This window comes from Hypanus sabinus, chromosome 7 (assembly GCF_030144855.1).
Source record: "Hypanus sabinus isolate sHypSab1 chromosome 7, sHypSab1.hap1, whole genome shotgun sequence".
NCBI lineage: Eukaryota > Metazoa > Chordata > Chondrichthyes > Myliobatiformes > Dasyatidae > Hypanus > Hypanus sabinus.
In genome coordinates, this window is record NC_082712.1 from 27,359,073 (window position 1) to 27,377,062 (window position 17,990).

General features: G+C 39.8%; 1 protein-coding gene across 1 annotated transcript in view; it reads left to right on the forward strand.

The window, feature by feature from the left end:
• The first annotated feature begins 5,560 nt into the window (after nt 1–5,560).
• The window catches only part of tenm3 (teneurin transmembrane protein 3), a 1,636,378-nt gene continuing 1,623,948 nt past the window's right edge, over nt 5,561–17,990 (forward strand). Inside the window, exon 1 of the mRNA XM_059974311.1 lies at nt 5,561–5,663. The gene's annotated coding sequence lies outside the window, so the exon portion shown is untranslated. The remainder of the gene's footprint in view (nt 5,664–17,990) is intronic.

The following is a 17,990-nucleotide window of genomic DNA, read 5'->3' on the forward strand; positions in this document are numbered from 1 at the left end:
TGTCGCCACGCTTCCGTCATCTAGACAGAATGTCAACAAGTTATTAACCCATTTGTCTTTAGAATCTGGGAGGAAACTGGAATGCCCAGAGGAAACCCACATAGTGTAATGGCAAAACATCAGTGGCTGGAGTATCTGGAGGCAATTCGGAAGGCATAGGGTAGATACATCCCAAGGATGAAGAAATATTCTAAAGGGAGGATGAGGCAACTGTGGCTGATAAGGGAAGTCAAAGACTGCATGAAAGGAGAAGAGATATTTATAGATAGCCTATTTATATAATATAGCAAAAATTAGAGGGAAGTCAGAAAATTGGGAAGCTTTTAAAAAGATCAACAGAAGGCAACTAAAAAAGCCATAAAAAGACAAATGATTAAATATGATCGTAAGCTACACAGTAATATTAAAAAATAGATAACAAGAGTTTTTTCATATATATATATATATATATATAAAGAGTAAAAGAGAGGTGAGAATGGATATAGGACTGCTGGAAAATATCATTGAAGAAGTAGTAATGGGGGACAAGTAAATGGCGGACAAATTTGGTAAGTGCTTTCCATCACTCTTCACTGTGGAAGACACTAGCAGTATGGCTGAAATTCAAGAATGTCGGGGCAACAGTGAGTGCAGTTGCTATTACAAAAGGAGAAGGTGCTTGGGAATCTGAAAGTTATGAATGTAGGTATATCAGTTGGATCAGATGGATTACACCCCAGGGTTCTGAAAGAGGTAGATGAAGTATTTGTAGTGGCATTAGTAATGATCTTTGAAGTATCACTAGATTCTGGAATGATTTCAAAGGACTGGAAAATTGCAAATGTCACTCCACTCTTTAGGAAGGGAGGGAGGCAGAAGAAAGGAAATTATGGGCCAGTTAGGTTGACTTCAATGATTGGGAAAATGTTCCAATACATTACTAAGGATGTGGTTTCGGGGTACTCATAGGAACATGATAAAATAAACCAAAGTCAACATAGTTTCATTAAGGGGAAACCTTGCCTGTCAAATCTGTTAGAATTATTTGGGGAAATAAATGGCAGGATAGACAAAGGTGAGTCAATCGATGTTGTTTACTTGGATCTTTGACAATGTGTTGCATATGAGGGTGCTTATCAAGATGGCTTTGCAGGAAATTTACGAGCATGAATAGAGCATAGTCTGACGGTCAGGAAGCAAAGAATGGCAATAAAGGGGGCCTTTTCTGGTTGGCTGCCAATGACTAGTGTTGTTCCACAGGGGTCAGTGTTGAGACTGTTTCGTTTCATGTTACATGTCAGTGATTTCGATGACAGAATTGATGTCTTTGTGGCCAAATTTATGGATGATACAAAGATAGGTGGAGGGGCAAGTAGTGTTGAGAAAGCAAGGAGTTTGCAAAAAGACAGAGTTGGAGAATGGACAAAGAACTGGCAGCCTGAAGGGCCTGTATTGTGCTATAGTGTTCCATATGGAATATACTGTTGAGAAGTAATTGTTCATGCAGTTTGGTTGAAGGGATAAAGGAGTAGACTATTTTCTAAATGGGGAGAAAATTCTAAAATCAGAGGTGCAGAGGGACATTGGAGTCATTGTGCAAGATTTCTTAAAGGTTAACTTGCAGGTTGAGTTGGTGGTAAGGAGGGCAAAAAGCATTCATTTTGAGAGAACTAGAATATAAGAGCAAGGATGCAATGTTGAAGATTTATAAGGCATTGATCACACTGCACTTGGAGTATTGTAAGCAGTTCTAGGCTCCTTACCTAAGAAAAGGGGCACTGGCATAGGTGGATCATTTGATGGTTCTGGACCTGTATTCATTGGAACTTAGAAGAATGACTGGGACCTCATTGAAATTTATTAACTATTGAAAAGCCAAAGTAGTGTGAATGCAGAGAGGATGTTTCCTACAGTGGGTGAGTCTTCAGAGTGCACAGCCTCAGAATAGAGGGACATCCACTTAGAACAGAGATGAGCAGGTATTTCTTTAGCCAGAGGCTGGTGAATCTGTGGAATTCATTGCTATGGACAGCTCTGGAGGTCAAATCATTGAATATATTCAATGTGGAGGAAGATGTTCTTGATTAATTAGTGTATGAAAGTGGAGAAAGCAGGAGAATGGAGTTGAAAGTGATAACAAATCAGCCATGATGGAATGGCAAAGGAGACTGAGTGGGCCAAATGGCCTAATTCTGCTTCTATGTCTTATGGTCTTACTGGTCTTAAAGCTCTTTTTTGACCTTCTTACATTCATGGAGCAGAGCAGAAGCTTGCCCCAACTATCATATAGCATAGCGGTCCATATAAAGCTCATTTGAACATGTTATGTTTTGTAATTTCAAAACGTTAAACTAATTCAGAGGAAGACAAGAGAGTCTGGGATACGTTGTGAACTTTGTTTTTACTTTAAACAAGACACGCACAAATTACACGATAGTGTCCTACATATAACCATAATGAATTATCTAAACAACAAAGAAGGCTTAATCAAGCAATATAGTTACAAGATTACTCAAATATTAAATACACAACAGTACCTTTTTCTCCTTCAAGTCCCATCATCATCTTAAATATTGCACTCTCAAATCCCGCTCTCTTATTCTCACATTGACCTAATGTGACTTGCTTTAGGTTGTTTCCAATGGATTATGTTTCCAGAAGGACAAATTCAGGAACCTTGCTTCTAGGGTACTTTGCCTGAAGAGAATTCTGTTCAATATTTAAGCAACAAGAGAGAAAAAGAGAAAAATAAATCATGAGGGTAGGGAAATACAAAGCTTGAGCATTTCATTGCGAAGCAATTTACACTTGGTTAAAACATTAAAAAAAACAGGATATCAAATCCTTGTCCCCACAAAGGGTTACAAACATGATTCAGTAATCCCTTTCCATGATGCTGCCTGAAATTTTCTGGAAGTTTCTGTTTTTATTCTTTTTGGGATAAGGACCTGGTCAGTGAAGACATAATGTACTGAAAGCAGCTTCAATAGAACATTAGAGACGAGCCATAACTATAATTGAGGCATCTGGGTTCACAGCTGGATTCAGGTTTTCTAGCTTCTCAACTGATAAAGGCTTCCTGAAAGTGTTGTCCATACCTTCTGTCGGTGAACTTGTTACCTTTGATAGTGGTTAGCACATCGATTTACAGCACCAGTGATCACTGATTGGGGTTTAATGAGTTTGCACATTCAACTTGAGACTGCATGCATTTCCTTTGGTGGATCTGGTTCCCTCCCACTTACCAAAGATGTAAGGTATGGGTTAGTGAGTCATGGACATGCTCAGAAGTGTGGCAACCTTTGCAGGCTGCCCAGCACAATCTTCCCTGGTTTGATTAATTGCAAGTGATCACATTTCACTATATGTTTCTATGTACATGTGACAAGTAAAACTAGACTTTCATCTTTAATCTTTTGCTTTACATAACCAGTATATAGTGTAATTCTGATCAAAATATACAGTATTTATTAACCTTAAGGATTGCTAAACAATTTTTATTGGATTTTAAATGAAATGAAAAGAAAACCTGGACTCTGGTTGAGTGCATTCAAAGCATGATGTTGAACTTGTACATGGAAATACATGGACAATACAGCAAAGAAACATGAAACCACATACTTCTACACTTTATCCTCTGAATGATCTTTTTCCTATTCCATATACCTCATCTGAGCCTTACAGAATTTCTTGATAATTCAGTAACTTCATTTTTTTCTGATTTTATTCTATCCCTTCATTAGCACAGATTCTCTCTGTATATTACTGAAATACTAAATACACATCAGTACCCTTTTCTCCTTCTAGCCTTATCATTGCCCGTAAATACCGTACTCTTTAATCTGGTCCTATTATTCCCACATTGACACAAAGTGCAGTATGTTTTTGTTCATATTCCTGTTGTTCTTTGATTCCCTTTGATTTCTTTCTTTAAAACGTTCTCAGTTCCAATAAAAATAACTGGGACTGACATTGTTTGCTCACTTGTGATCTTAGTGTCCTGTGCAAAAAGAAATCATGATCGGATTATAAAAATTACTACAGTGTATCCTCTTACCAACCCTGATGTTTAAAAATGTATGATAAATGTACCAATAGAATTGTGATTGCATCTTATCACAATTGTGTATCTGTTGTACAGTATACACTACTTGAGGCTTTGATCTGCTTTTTTTTTATTGGTTTTGAGGTTACACATAATGAATGAATTGGTCTGTATTAAGGAGTATAGTTGACATTCTTGACATCCTTATTGGTAGATATCATGGTTTATGTGATGTTGATAAGTGAAACCCTCCCTCTCATTGGACATTACTCTCTAATCTGCTTTTCCCCTAATTTTTCAATCCATTGAAACATCAAGGATAACATCTCATGTCCATGGTAGATCATGCAAATCAAAGGTGTTTATACCAACTTTAAATTAGCAGCCAGGAACTGCAATTCATGCAATTAGCATCTGTCCTTGAGTCCTTTTTCTTCCATCAATATGGTACATCTGCTTTCTTCCATTGCAAGTGGAAACACTGAACTAAATATGAGAAGCTCCATCACTGAGGTTTTATTTCTTAACAGATCAGTTCAAACATATCTTTGTATCAAGATGAACTTTTGGATCATATGACCCATATTTAAATGGCTGGGAGAAATTCTGAAGTCCCATATATCATCATTGTACACTTTGATATAGGACAAGGAACGTTTGGCTGCTAAGCTGGTTCTGCTCAGTCTTCTGCATAATGTGTAAAATATTATAATATAATAAAATGTGTTTTGGGTAAAGAGCATTATGGGTGTCACAATGCAATAAATGCATATTTGCATGCTGAATAAAATTCTAGCATGTGGATTTGTTTTCAAATGTTTTGAGTCATGTATTCCTGTGAGAAGTTGTTATTTTGACATTTCAATTGTTAGTTTCAGAACTGGTAGAAGTGCAGGAATCAGGAGAACATTTGGTGATATGTGTGGGAGTAATAATTGAGAGAGTGGGATCAATAAGGTTGGTTGGAGAGTGACAGAGACTCAAAGGACTGATTGGCATTTTATTTAATAAGAATAATATAAATGCAGAACATGAGATGAGCTGTATACTATGGATATTATATCATAGGTAAAGCATGTCTGTGCATAAAAATTTCAGTGATCTAAAACCTTTGAGGATTGTCATGAGAATGAGAATAGTTGATACATTGTAAAAGTTGTGAAGTTCTTTGTGGTCTTCCAGAGATTGTGAAAGATGTTTCACAAATGCAAGTATTTTTTAATATAATCCAGAACTCCAAAACAAATGATCCAAAATTAATGAAAATGTACATTTAGCAATAAGTCAGTAACAGAACTTTGAATGACGAGTGTTCCAGTTGGTTATATGTAAAGGGAAAAGGGTTAAAATAGAGTTATTACAATATGTCTCTTCTGAATGATTACATAGCCTGAAGCAAACAGCTTGTCTCCAGCACTGTTGAAGAATTTCATTTTATATTTACTTCAATGGGCAGCGGAGACTGCACAGTGGTAGTGTGGCCATTGTTGATTAGTAATTCTTTGCCCCTGTGTTATTATCATCCAGAATCTTCAGAGACTTCATGAGGAAGTGACTACAATTGCCCAAAGTGCAAGACTGGGCTGATACCAAGCTCCACTGAAAGGAGTTAAAAGTGAAGTCTTGGAAATTTTATCAGGTATGATTCAAGGACTGCAGTGTCCTCTTCTGGGATTTTTCTTCTTGGTAACAAATAACCTGAAGTTTAAATATTCACCAAATTAATCAGACAGAAATCCAAAGATATTTATTTTATCAGTTCAGTGTTGTTCTGTTTGATAATGAAAACTGAAAGAAATCATTTACTGTATCATTTTTGATCTCCTCAGTCTTATAATGAAAAATGCAATATTGTAAGCACACTATTCTAAGATGCCTTGGGCAATTGCAACTATCACAATATAACACTTGAAGAGCTTTTATCTGCAGTTACGGCTCTTTTCCTTTCCACAAGTTTATTAGGTAGCAACAATTGGTCCTAAGGGACTCCTAAAAATAGATTGTGAATTGGTGTGGCCTTTCAGTTCACAGACACAAGTGTGCATCTTGCATGCCATTTCAAATCTGATGTTTCTTTTGTAAGCAGCTGTTTCTAACACACCTACACCAATGCTTAAGAAGGCTCCTTAATTCAAAAATAAGATTCTACTTGAATTGTGATTGCAAATAATGAGCATTTCATCAAAAAGACATTAGAATAGATTTATCTTATTTAGTTAATCATTAATGAATAAGTAGAAAAAAGTGTACATGCTTTGTAATTAAATGTGAATATAATTCCAAACAGTATTTAGTTTGATCCATGGTGTTCATTCCACTTTCTAATAAATTATATAACTGTTCTCTGTGTCTTCCTCGGAAGACTCGATGGATGTTGTACAGTTGTCAGAACTCTGTGAACTAGGAGATTACTAGATTCTATCATCATCAATCTGGGCTGAGTATTCTTATCTCATTTGTGCATCCCTGTGGCATTGGATTTGACCCTTTGGGACAGAAGAGCGGAAACTACATTATGTCTTCTCTTGTTATCCATCTGAATCCCTGCACAAATCAGCATTGGCTTAGCTTTATATGGTTGGACTTTAAAGATTTGATTCTTCACTTTTAAGAAATCTGCTAAGTGTCACTATAAGGAATCAAAAGTAAAAATTGGTAATTTCAATGAGGGATTAGTGGGAGATGATTACTTGAAGAATGATAACACATCCATGAGTCTACTGCGACCATTATTTTATTCCAAATTTTTCATTGTAACTCAGGGTAAGGCTTCTTAATAAGTCCAATTTCAGAGAAGGGAAAAGATGGGGAAAAATTGGCAGTGGAAAATCATTAAAACAACGTGGTGCTCATCATTTTGAACAGTAACGAAGGAATCAGTTTGGAGCTTGTACGATATCAACTCAAATCATGACCATAAATCAATGCTGCTGTATTGAATAAATGAAATATATTCCAGCCACTGCATCCTTCATCAGAATGCTTCATGACTGTTACATGTATCTGAATCTGATATAACCAGGTATACAAATAGTGTATTGTACCTGAAGAATCCATAACTGCGGAAGGTTGTGAGGCCAGGGGACTGAGTTAAGATATTCCTTTCTTTTCCAGGCTTTGCTGAATTACAGACAGTGAATGAAAATGAAAAGCTTATTTTCACGTAATAAAGAATAATATGCATCAAGCAGATTGTTTATGCAGCCCAAAAGGGTATCTTAATTAAAAATAGCAATTAGCCATTTTTCTCCAGCACTGAGGTTGAACGATATTTATCACAGGCCTTTAGAAGTTAAGGATTCTTACTTTCTTTCTTAAGGCCATCACTCCAGCTGGGGAATAGGGTACCAACAGCAGCTTGTCAGAGTCCTTTGTCCTTGACTAGTCTTTCAAGTTGTCCCAAGTGCAGCCCACCTTCTTGGTATATCCTTCCTCTCCCGGGAGTGAGGTCTTTGGAGCTTCTGTTGGTGTTTCAGTAGCTCTAGGTTTTTAGAGGATGGGGTTTCTAACCCCTCTCCTTTCACAGCTGGGCTTGGAACCATCCATGCGGAGTTTTAGAATTCTATAATGACCGAGGTCCAGCCTAAAATATTTTCTCTTTGTGAGGCTACCACAGCAGAAATGACCTACCGATTTGACAAAGGATGCCTTGTTAAGATGATGGCTATGACTCATTGTAAAGGAGGGGTTTCCAACCTGGGGTCCACGGACCCCCTCGATCAATGGCAAGGCTCCATGGTAGAAAAAATGTTGGGAAACCTGCTGTAAAGGAAAGTAGTTGAAACTCAGCAGTTGGCACTAGACTCAGACACAAGGAACAATACCTGATATGCTTGGTAGTGGTATTCACCATAATTATATTACAGCCAGAAACGAATGACGCACTGATTTGTGAGCCCAGGCCTGAACAGATTCTTATGTATGCCTGCTATAAAAATAGCTCTATATAAATTAGACAAAATCCACTTTATAGGAATTATTCTTTAATTTGCTGCAATATATTTTATGTAAGATTCTAATGACATTTTTAGAACATAAGAAATTTGCTGCTTATTCACTGGTGAGGTTTATGATGCAGTGAAATGGAATCCTTCAAGTTGCCTGACGAAAATATGAATTGCATGAGTATTAATGTACTTTAAGCCACTATATGTTTACTAAATTTGATATCATAGCCAGCTCAGACATACTAAAATGAAATCATTTGCCACTTAAGTGCAGCTCCAGTTACATGACTATCCTTGTGCTGTTAGTTTAACTCTTGGAGTATACCACATCCGTAACAAAGATAATAAAAGACATGTGATCAATATCCATGTGATGGCTCTCAAGTTCACCCTTGCAAGGCAAACTACAATATTATCTGCTGTCAGAGTGCAGTTTAAAAACAGATTATAAAGAAAACTGCAGTGCTGTGGAAAATATTTCCAAGAAATTGCCCTCAGGGATAGGAATTATTTTTCTTCTGTGCGCCAGAGCTGACCTATCCAATACCAAAGCTAAGGAGCCATATGTTCAATTCTTGTTTTCTATCAATTTGTAGAGAATGTTATTGTAACATGACAGACATAGAGAATTTACTATAATGCAACTGGTTGAGAGTGTCAATAGCAAAAGCCATAATGAAAGAGATGTCCTCCTTCAAAGAAAGGAGTTCCCTTCTTCCACCATCAATGTTGCCCTCAATCACATCTCTTCCATTCCACGCACATCTGTCCTCACCCCATCCTCCCACTGTCCCACCAGAAATAGAATTCCTCTTCTTCTCACCTACCACCCCACCAGCCTCTGTGTCCAGCACATAATTCTCTGTAACTTCTGCCCTCTCCACCAGAATCCCACCACCGAACACGTCTTTCCCTTCCCCCCTGCTTTCTGCTTTCCACAGGGATTGCTGCCTAAGCGACTCTCTTGTCCAATCTTCTCTCCCCGCTGATCTCCCTCCTTGCACCTATCCTTGCAAATGGAGCAAGTGCTACACCTGCCCTTACATCTCCTCCCTCACCACCATTCTGGGCCCAAACAGTCCTTCCAGGTGAGGCGACACTTCACCTGTGAGTCTGTAGGGGTTATCTGTCTTTTTCCGGTGCTGCCAGTGTGGCCTCCTGTATAATAGTGAGACCCTTCACTGAGATGCTTTGCTGAGCACCTGCGCTCTGTCCACCAGAAAAGAGGGATCTCCCAGTGACCACCCAATTTAATTTCCCTTCCCATTCCCATTACAGCATGTCCATTCATGGCCTCCTCTGTCACACTCAGATGAAAAGAGCAACATCTTATATTCCATCTGGGTAGCCTGCAACCTGATGGCACGAAAATCGATTTCTTGAACTTCCGGTAATGCCACCCCCCCTTTATCCCATTTCCCTCTCTTACATTATCTCCTTGCCTGCCCACTGCCTCCATCTGGTGCTCCTCCCCAATTTTTCTTTCTTCTGTGGCCTTCTGTCCTCTCCTATTAGATTCTCATTTCTCCAGCCCCATATCTCTTTCACCAATTGACATCCCAATCCTTTACTTCACCACTCTCCCTTTCTTTTCTCTCCACCCCGTTGAAGGGTCTCAGTCTGAAACGTTGACTGTACTCTTTTCTATAGATGCTGCCTGGCCTGCTGAGTTCTTTCAGCATTTTGGGTGTTACTTGGATTTCCAGCATCTGCAGGTTTTCTCTTGTTAGCCATAACTTTCCATTGCTCAACCGATGTTAAGGTATTGCGATTCCTAAAATGCTTAGATCAAAATAGCATCTGTAGGTTTTCTATTCTGGGGCTGCATTGAGTAGAATTCATCAGACACAACCTATCTGTCTTTCTTAGTTATCCTGGCTTTGAACTTTTAGCAAATGAATGTATTCTTTAGAGTCTTCATGATTAGTGTGGTACATCCCTGCCACTGAGCCACAAATATATTCAGAGGTAAACAGCTAATAAACAGCTGGATCTCAGCCCACGCTGCTGTTTGTTTTGATGTGATCCATCTGGAGGTTCTGTACCATATTCAGTCTTCAGGGTAAAGTGTTACTCTTTGGAAGGTCAAATGAAAGTGGGAAGTATGTGGTAAATGACAGGAACATTGATGGCCAGAGGAATCCTAGGGTGCAAGTCGATAGTTCTCTGGAGAAGCAACACAAGTTGGTTATGTGGCATAATTACATTAGGGGTGAGGGTAATGGGGCACTGAGATTAAAACTGGCAGGTTATGCTGAAGGTGTGTAAAACTCTGGTTAAATCACTTCTGGATATTGTGGGCAGTCCTGCTTGCTGCAATACTGGAAAGGTGTGGAGGCTTCAGAGAACATGAAGAGATATTCACTGGTATGAAACCTGGATTGGAGAGGTGTATTATCCATAGAGTAGACAAACTTGGGTTGTTTTCTCTGGAGTGACAGAGGCTGAGGAGTGGCCAGGTAGTCTATAAAATTATGAGGGGCTTAGATAGGGTAGACAATCAGATTATTTTTCCCAAGGTGGAAATATCAGAAAGAGTGGATTTCAGGTGGGAGGGGTTGCAGGGAAATTTGCATGCCAAGTATTTTACACAGAGACTGATAAGTGACTGGAATGTGCTGACAGGGGAGGTGATGAATGCAGATCGCTTGGTATAGATGGTAGGGGTCCGTGGTGACGGATGCAGCATTCCTTGTAGGAGTGTGATGGACTGGGCTATGTCTATCACAAATGGCTTTTCCATTCAACGTAAAATGTGCAATCTATTGAGCAAAAAAAGAGGAAGATTTTATAAAGGCCACCACAGCTGTTTGAAACATTTAGAATGAACAACAGGGAAGGAGAGGATATATACCACATGCAGGCCAACAACGTTAGTTTAGTTTGGGATCATGGTCAGCACAAACATCGATGACTGAAAAGCCAGTTCCAATGCTGAGTTACTTTTTTCCTCTAAAAATTAAAATAAAGGAAGCAGGATAATGCTTCCTGCTCATTAGGTATTTTGATGAATATCCTTTCCCAACACACACTTCCACACACTCCCACCTTGAACTCACTTCTTGACTTTGTACAAGTTAATCTTTGAAAATTTGAATTTGGTTTAAATTCTATTAGGAAAAAAAAGTCTCAGTCCCACCTTCAGCTATTTGATACATCTGTCTTGACAAAGGGTCTCGACCCGAAACACCAACTCTTTCTTCCTTTCCATAGATGCTGCCTGACGTGCTGAGTCCCTTCAGCATTTGATGTGCATTACTCTGGATTTCCAGCATCAGCAGAACCTATTGTGAGCTAAAGAGTTGCTGTATTTTTGGTTATTTAATTTGGTAACAATTCAGACATCCTTTGCTATGTAAGGTTTAAGTATTAGATTTGAGGATGCCATATTAAAATAGTAATTGGTCACTGAATCCTTATATATGTTACCCAAACAGGCTTTGCTTTCAATGGGTCACAGCATAACGTACAGCAAAAGGAGGAGATCAAAGTGCCCTTTGAGACTTCTTCACTATCCAATAACATCATGGCTGATTGATTCATGTCCTCAAAACCCAATGGGATTAGGGTATAGTTGCATTGTTGTTATGTTACTGCATTAGAAATATAGTGCTTAGTCTAATGATCCAGAGACAAGGGTTCAAATCCCACCATGGTAATTGAATTTAAATTCATTGAACTAAATAAATTAAATAGCTAATAACGGTAATGGTAATCATAAAACAACTGGTTTCTGTTGAAAAATGACTTTGTTTATCATTTGTGGAAGGCTATCTGTCAGCCTTACATAATGTGGCATGATTGTTTTTCTGGAGAGCAGCAAAGTGGTGGAAAACTACTTTTTTTCTGAATTGGCACAGCAGATCACACATGGTTGCATGAAGCAGCCATGCAAAATGCTCAACAATAAATAAAATAGGATGGATTACCGGATGTTGATGAAGCCTGAGGCCTGCTTCAGTGTTGACTGATAGAACTGAAGTAGTTCCTGATCCTGCAGACATTTGCTCCCCTCTGCCTCTGGCCTCTCAGCACCTTCCCCATATCACGATCTCACATGCTTACCCAAGCCAAATCCAGGGAACAAACTCAAAATAAAGGGATCTTTCCTTAGAACTGAGGTGGAAGGAAAATCTGTTGAATCCATTGCCAAGGAGGGCCATGTGCAAGTCATTGATGCATTTAAGGAAAAGATTGAAAAGGTCTACATTGATAAGTGAGTTACAACAAAATAAAAACCTTTCGCTGGGTACCTTTGGAAAGCCGGCTTGTTAGTCCCTCACTAACAGCCACAGAATTCTGCTGTGAGAAACCCACCTTTCTCATGCTTTGTATGTCTAGGGTGTGTATGACTTTGGTCCTACCAAATCCCTGAGTCTGGGATGTCTCGCCCACCCAAATCCTGGTTTGTGTGAATGCTGTGCGATTTACCGCCCCTGGCAAAAAAAAGATTGTACACCGCATATAATTGTAAATAATTATGTTCAGGAATGTTAATTTAAGCAAACAGTTATTAAATGAAAGAAAGAAAAGAAGAGCCTATTACAATTAAAACAGTCAAATGTACACTTAAGTGGGAGCTCACCTTGTCTTGTCTGTCACTCACGTGCTGACAGTGTGAAAGGTAACACCGCCTTCCGAATGTCGCTCAAAATCCATCTCAAACAAATGGGTCTCCCATGGGAGTGTTGGTCCTTCCTCCTTGAAGCCATTCATCTGCACAAAGCACCTTGTGCAACAGGGACAGCATTTTCAGTCATCTTTCCTCCCATCTTCTCCCAGCTCCTGCCAACAAAGACCTTCAACTCAGAAACTTCTCGCAATTCCACTATCCTGACTGGCTGAGAGCACATTCCTAAGTTGAACAACAAAGCTTCTGTTCGCAGCTCAAACCAAAACAAGCTGAAAGCTGTACTGACTGCTCTTCAGAACTGCCAAATTAAAAGACCTACAGCATAGCAGTAAAAATCATAACCAGAGCATTGCAGGGGTTAAGAAAACCAAATTAGCCATGATTGGACGGTGGAACAGAATCGGTGGGCATAATGGCCTCTGCTCCTATATCTGTTGGTCTATAAATTTTGCATAATCTCACTTCCCTGACCTAAACAGGCCTGTCTATTGTTTTATGATATATAATTCCATTGGCACCATGCCTTTCTCTTTTGCATGGCAAGGTGCTGCTCAATCATTATCCCAACGTCTTGCAGGTTGACCATACCCTGCCTCTTTCAGTCTTCAACTCTCCACCAAAACCTACACCTCCTGGACATAACTGTTTTCCTGGCCCGCTCCACAATAGTGAAGATAATGTGGCTCGCAACACCATAGTCTTCAGACAAAGTGAATGTGTTCTGCACTGTCAACTTTTACCCCCCACTATTTAGCACCCATACATCTTCCCCATAAGAGTTATGTGATTTGGGTGCAGGATATGGTGGATCAGAAAAGAAAATATAAAAACTCTCCAGTAAGTCACATACATCAGCTTAATCATGAGTTCAGTGCTGCTGATGGACTTTCAAGTAACAACGTGAAATCAGAATCATTGTTAAAAATAGAAAAATTTTGGATTTAAAAATTGTGGATTCTCACAGAACTAAAAACTGTTTATTTATTTATTTTTAGCAATACAGTGTAGAATATGCCCTTCTGGTCATTCAAGCCTTGCCACCCAAGCAACCCTCGACAACCCCAATTAACCCTAACCTAATGACAGGACAATTTACAATGACCAACTAACCTACCCAGTATGTCTTTGTACATTGGGAGAAAACCAGAGCACCCGGGGAATACCCATGCATTCCACAGGGAGGACATACAGAAACTCCTTACAGACCGTGCCTGAATTGAACTTTGAATTCCAAAACCCCTGGCTATAATAGCATTGCGTTAACTGCTACGCTACCATGGCACTATTAAGTCAGAATCAAGCTGTAACCAATCTAAATGTAAAAAAAATTGAGGTACTCTGACAATTAATTTCTTGGTGCAAATCCATCTAAGTGCTTGAGCAATCCTTATACAAATACAACATTTAATGGGCGAATATACAGGTTACTGCAGAAGATTTAAATGAGTGTGAACTATTTTCAAAGCATACTTAGTAAGCTCTTAGAAGCTTTCTTGCCGTAAACAGAATGCATTTTGTGGAATGTTCCCAAATGAATTAAACTTCCCCAAAATAATCTTTCTTCTCCAATGCAGGTTACAGGGTTTCCATGGAATGGAGCTGGTCTCAGGATATTATCCAGAAGTAATGAAATTTTCTGTCATATTCAATAAATGTTAGGGGAAAATCTGTTGGAATTTAACCAAGACTGGATATAACAAATTAAATAGCTTTTCATTGGGAAAACAGCATTCCTTAATTTAGTTCACAAGCTTATGGTACACTAGTTTAAGCACTGCCCATCTATACGATTTTCTTATCCATCCTATAACTTAGAGGGAAGTCATTTGGCCTCTGCCAAATTCTAATGAGTAAGTCTCATTTTTGCAGTGACCATACAACTTAATTCCCTCTCAATTTCCCATTGACTGTTTAACACTTGCCTACTTTAGAGGTAATGTAGAATTGCTAATTAACCTACCCACATATCTTTAGGATGTGGGAGTACCTGGTATATACCTGTGAAATCACAAGGAGAACATTCAAACTCTAAGCAGTGGTGTGTATTTAGAACACCTTGCCAGGGGTAGTGGTAGAGGCAGATACATTAGGGGCATTTAAGAAACCCTTAGATAGGCAGATGGATGATTAAAAAGTGGAGGGCTATGTAGGAAGGAAGGGTTAGATTGATCTTAAACTATATTAAAAGGTTATCAATATATTATGGGCCAAATGGCCGTACTGTGCAGTTATGTTCTATGTTCTATATGCCACACAGGCAACACCTGAGCTCAGGATTAAACCTGAATTCCTGGGCCTGCTACTGCACCGATATGTCACTGTACTGCTCCACTGTAATACTTACTTCATAATCTCACCACTGAGACCCAGTGGTTTGTCAGACCTTCATTTGAGCTTCTGACTGCTTACATTGTCTGACACGCTGAGCTTTTCTTGCATTTCCTGTTTATTTTTATTTGCTACTGAATCCATTCATTCTCCATCAAAAGACTGCCGGCTTCCTGCTCTGCTGTGGTATAGTCTCTGCACAGCTTCTGCCCACCTGAGGGAAAAACTCTCATCTCTGTTTTTGAGTTTTCCATAACTGACTTTTTCAAGGACTTACATCTTAGCTTTCATCTTCCCCTTCAGAAACTCAAATCCTTTCATGATTCTGCCACACTTTTCCTCATTTGTACCAAAGTCATCTGACCCATTCTACTTGCTGCCCTGCATTGATAGCTGCTCTGCTAATTCATTGATCTCAAATGTATTTAGTCCCTTCCTTGCTCGAGCTGTTCCCCACTTTCTTTGATGTTACAACCCATTAAGGGGTCATACCTTCCCACCCTGAACTGGAATTGACAGACAAGGTAACAGCTTCTTCCCCCGGGATGTTAGACTCCTTAAACACCCTGCTGCCACCCAGCACACATCAGCATGTTGCCTGAATGCCCTGCTGCCACTCCCGAACTCCCCATCTCACAGGCACACTCTCATCCTGCTTTGGTTATCTTTTATTGCTGCTGTTTCACATATTGATATTTCTGCTTGTTTTATTATAACAATGCCAGTAATGTTAGGCTACCTTCCATACTGGAGCGATGCATCTCGCACGTTATATCAATCTGCTAACCAGCCATTTGTGTTAATATTATTTGTGACTCAATGTGCTGGATCGTAACTATATGTGCCGAGCTTTGCACCTTAGCCCTAGAGGAACAATTTTTCATTAAAGGCAACATCACCAAATACTGGAGGAACTCGGCAGATCAGGCAGCATCTATGGAAAAAAGTAAACAGTCGATGGTTTGGACCGAGATCCTTCTTAGGACTGAGAGAGAAGGAGCGAGATGCCAGAATTAAAAAGTGGGGGGAATGGAAAGAGGCTAGCTGGAAGATGATAGGTGAAGCCAGGTGAGTGAGAAAGGTCAAGGGCTGGAGAAGAAAGAATCTGATGGGGAGGAGAGTGGACAATAGAAGAAAGAGAATGAGGTACAGTTCTGTACAGTTGTGTACAGTTCTGGTCACCGAATTATAGGAAAGATATCAATAAATTAGAAAGAGTGCAGAGACGATTTACTAGGATGTTACCTGGGTTTCAGCACTTAAGTTACAGAGAAAGGTTGAACAAGTTAGGTCTCTATTCATTGGAGCGTAGAAGGTTGAGGGGGGATTTGATCAAGGTATTTAAAATTTTGAGAGGGATAGATAGTGTTGACGTGAATAGGCTGTTTCCATTGAGAGTAGGGGAGATTCAAATGGGAGGACATGATTTGAGAGTTAGGGGGCAAAAGTTTAAGGGAAACACGAGGGGGTATTTCTATACTCAGAGAGTGATAGCTTTGTGGAATGAGCTTCCTGTAGAAGTAGTAGAGGCCAGTTCAGTTGTGTCATTTAAGGTAAAATTGGATAGGTATATGGACAGGAAAGGAGTGGAGGGTTATGGGCTGAGTGCGGGTAGGTGGGACTAGGTGAGATTAAGAGTTCGGCACAGACTAGGAGGGCCGAGATGGCTTGTTTCCGTGCTGTGATTGTTATACGGTTATATAGGAAGGGACCCAGGCAGGTGAGAAGAAGTAAAACTTCAGCGTGGGGAATGAGGGAGAAGGGATTTTTGTTGAACGGAAGGAGAAATCAATATTCATGCCATCAGTTTGGAGAATACCAGGATGGAATAAAAGGTGCTGCTCCTCCACCATGAGGGTGGCTTCATCTTGGCACAAAAGGAAGCCATGGAGTGACATGTCAGAACAGGAATGGGAAACAGAATTAAAATGTTTGGCCACTGGGAAGAACCACTTGTGGCAGTTAGTGTGGAGGTGCTTGACAAAGTGGTCCTCCCCATTTTCGATGAGTCTTACCAATGTAGAGGAGTCTGCATTGAACTGAATTCACTTTATTACTTACATCCTACATATACATGAGGAGCAAAAATCTTTACATTATGTCTCTGTCTAAATGTGTAATGTGCTATTTATAGTCATTTGTAATAAATAGTATGTACATCAGGACAGTCAATATAACACAGAACTACAATTGTATCAGCGGGAATCAATCAGTCTGATGGCCTGGTGGAAGAAGCTTTCCTGGAGCCTGTTGGTCCTGGCTTTTATGCTGCTGTAACATTTCCTGAATAGTGGCAATTGGAATAGTTTGTGGTTGGCGTGACTCAGGTCCCAAAGATCCTTAGGGCTCTTTTTACGCACCCATCTTTGTAAATGTCCTGAATAGTGGGAAGTTCACATCTGCAGATGCACTGGGCTGTCCGCACCACTCTCTGCAGAATCCTGCGATTGAGGGAAGTACAGTTCCCTTACCAGGCAGTGATGCAGCCATTCAGGATGCTCTCAATTGCGCCCTTCAATTGTGCTCTCATTGGGAGCTCTGAACACAAGTAGATTACCTCAGCAGTTACGCAGGTGAAGTGTTATCTCACCTGAAAGGACTACCTTATCTGCAAGGGATTGGTTCCGGGACCCGTCGTGGATACCAAAATTCGCGGATGCTCAAGTCCCTTTTTCAACCTGTCTCAATGCAGTGGATCTTAGGACCCAGTGGAACTCCAGACCTTTTTTAACCTGTCTCAGTGCGATGGACATTAGGACCCAGTGGCAGATATCTGAATCCGCTGCGTTTCTGTTCACGAAAATAATCACGATAATGATGGAAAATAAAGTGGAAATAATAAAGCGATCAGAAAGAGGTGAAATGCCATCAGTCATTGGAAACACATTAGGTTATGTCGGTCAACAATCAGAACAATTTTGAAGGATAAAGTGAGAAAGGCCCTGCCCAAATGAAAGCTACAATTATTACTAAGCAATGCAGTGGTTTAATTGTTGAGTTTTCGGTTTTTGATCGTGCACATCAACCCGGCACAGTGGAGAGCGCACTCCATAGTGAT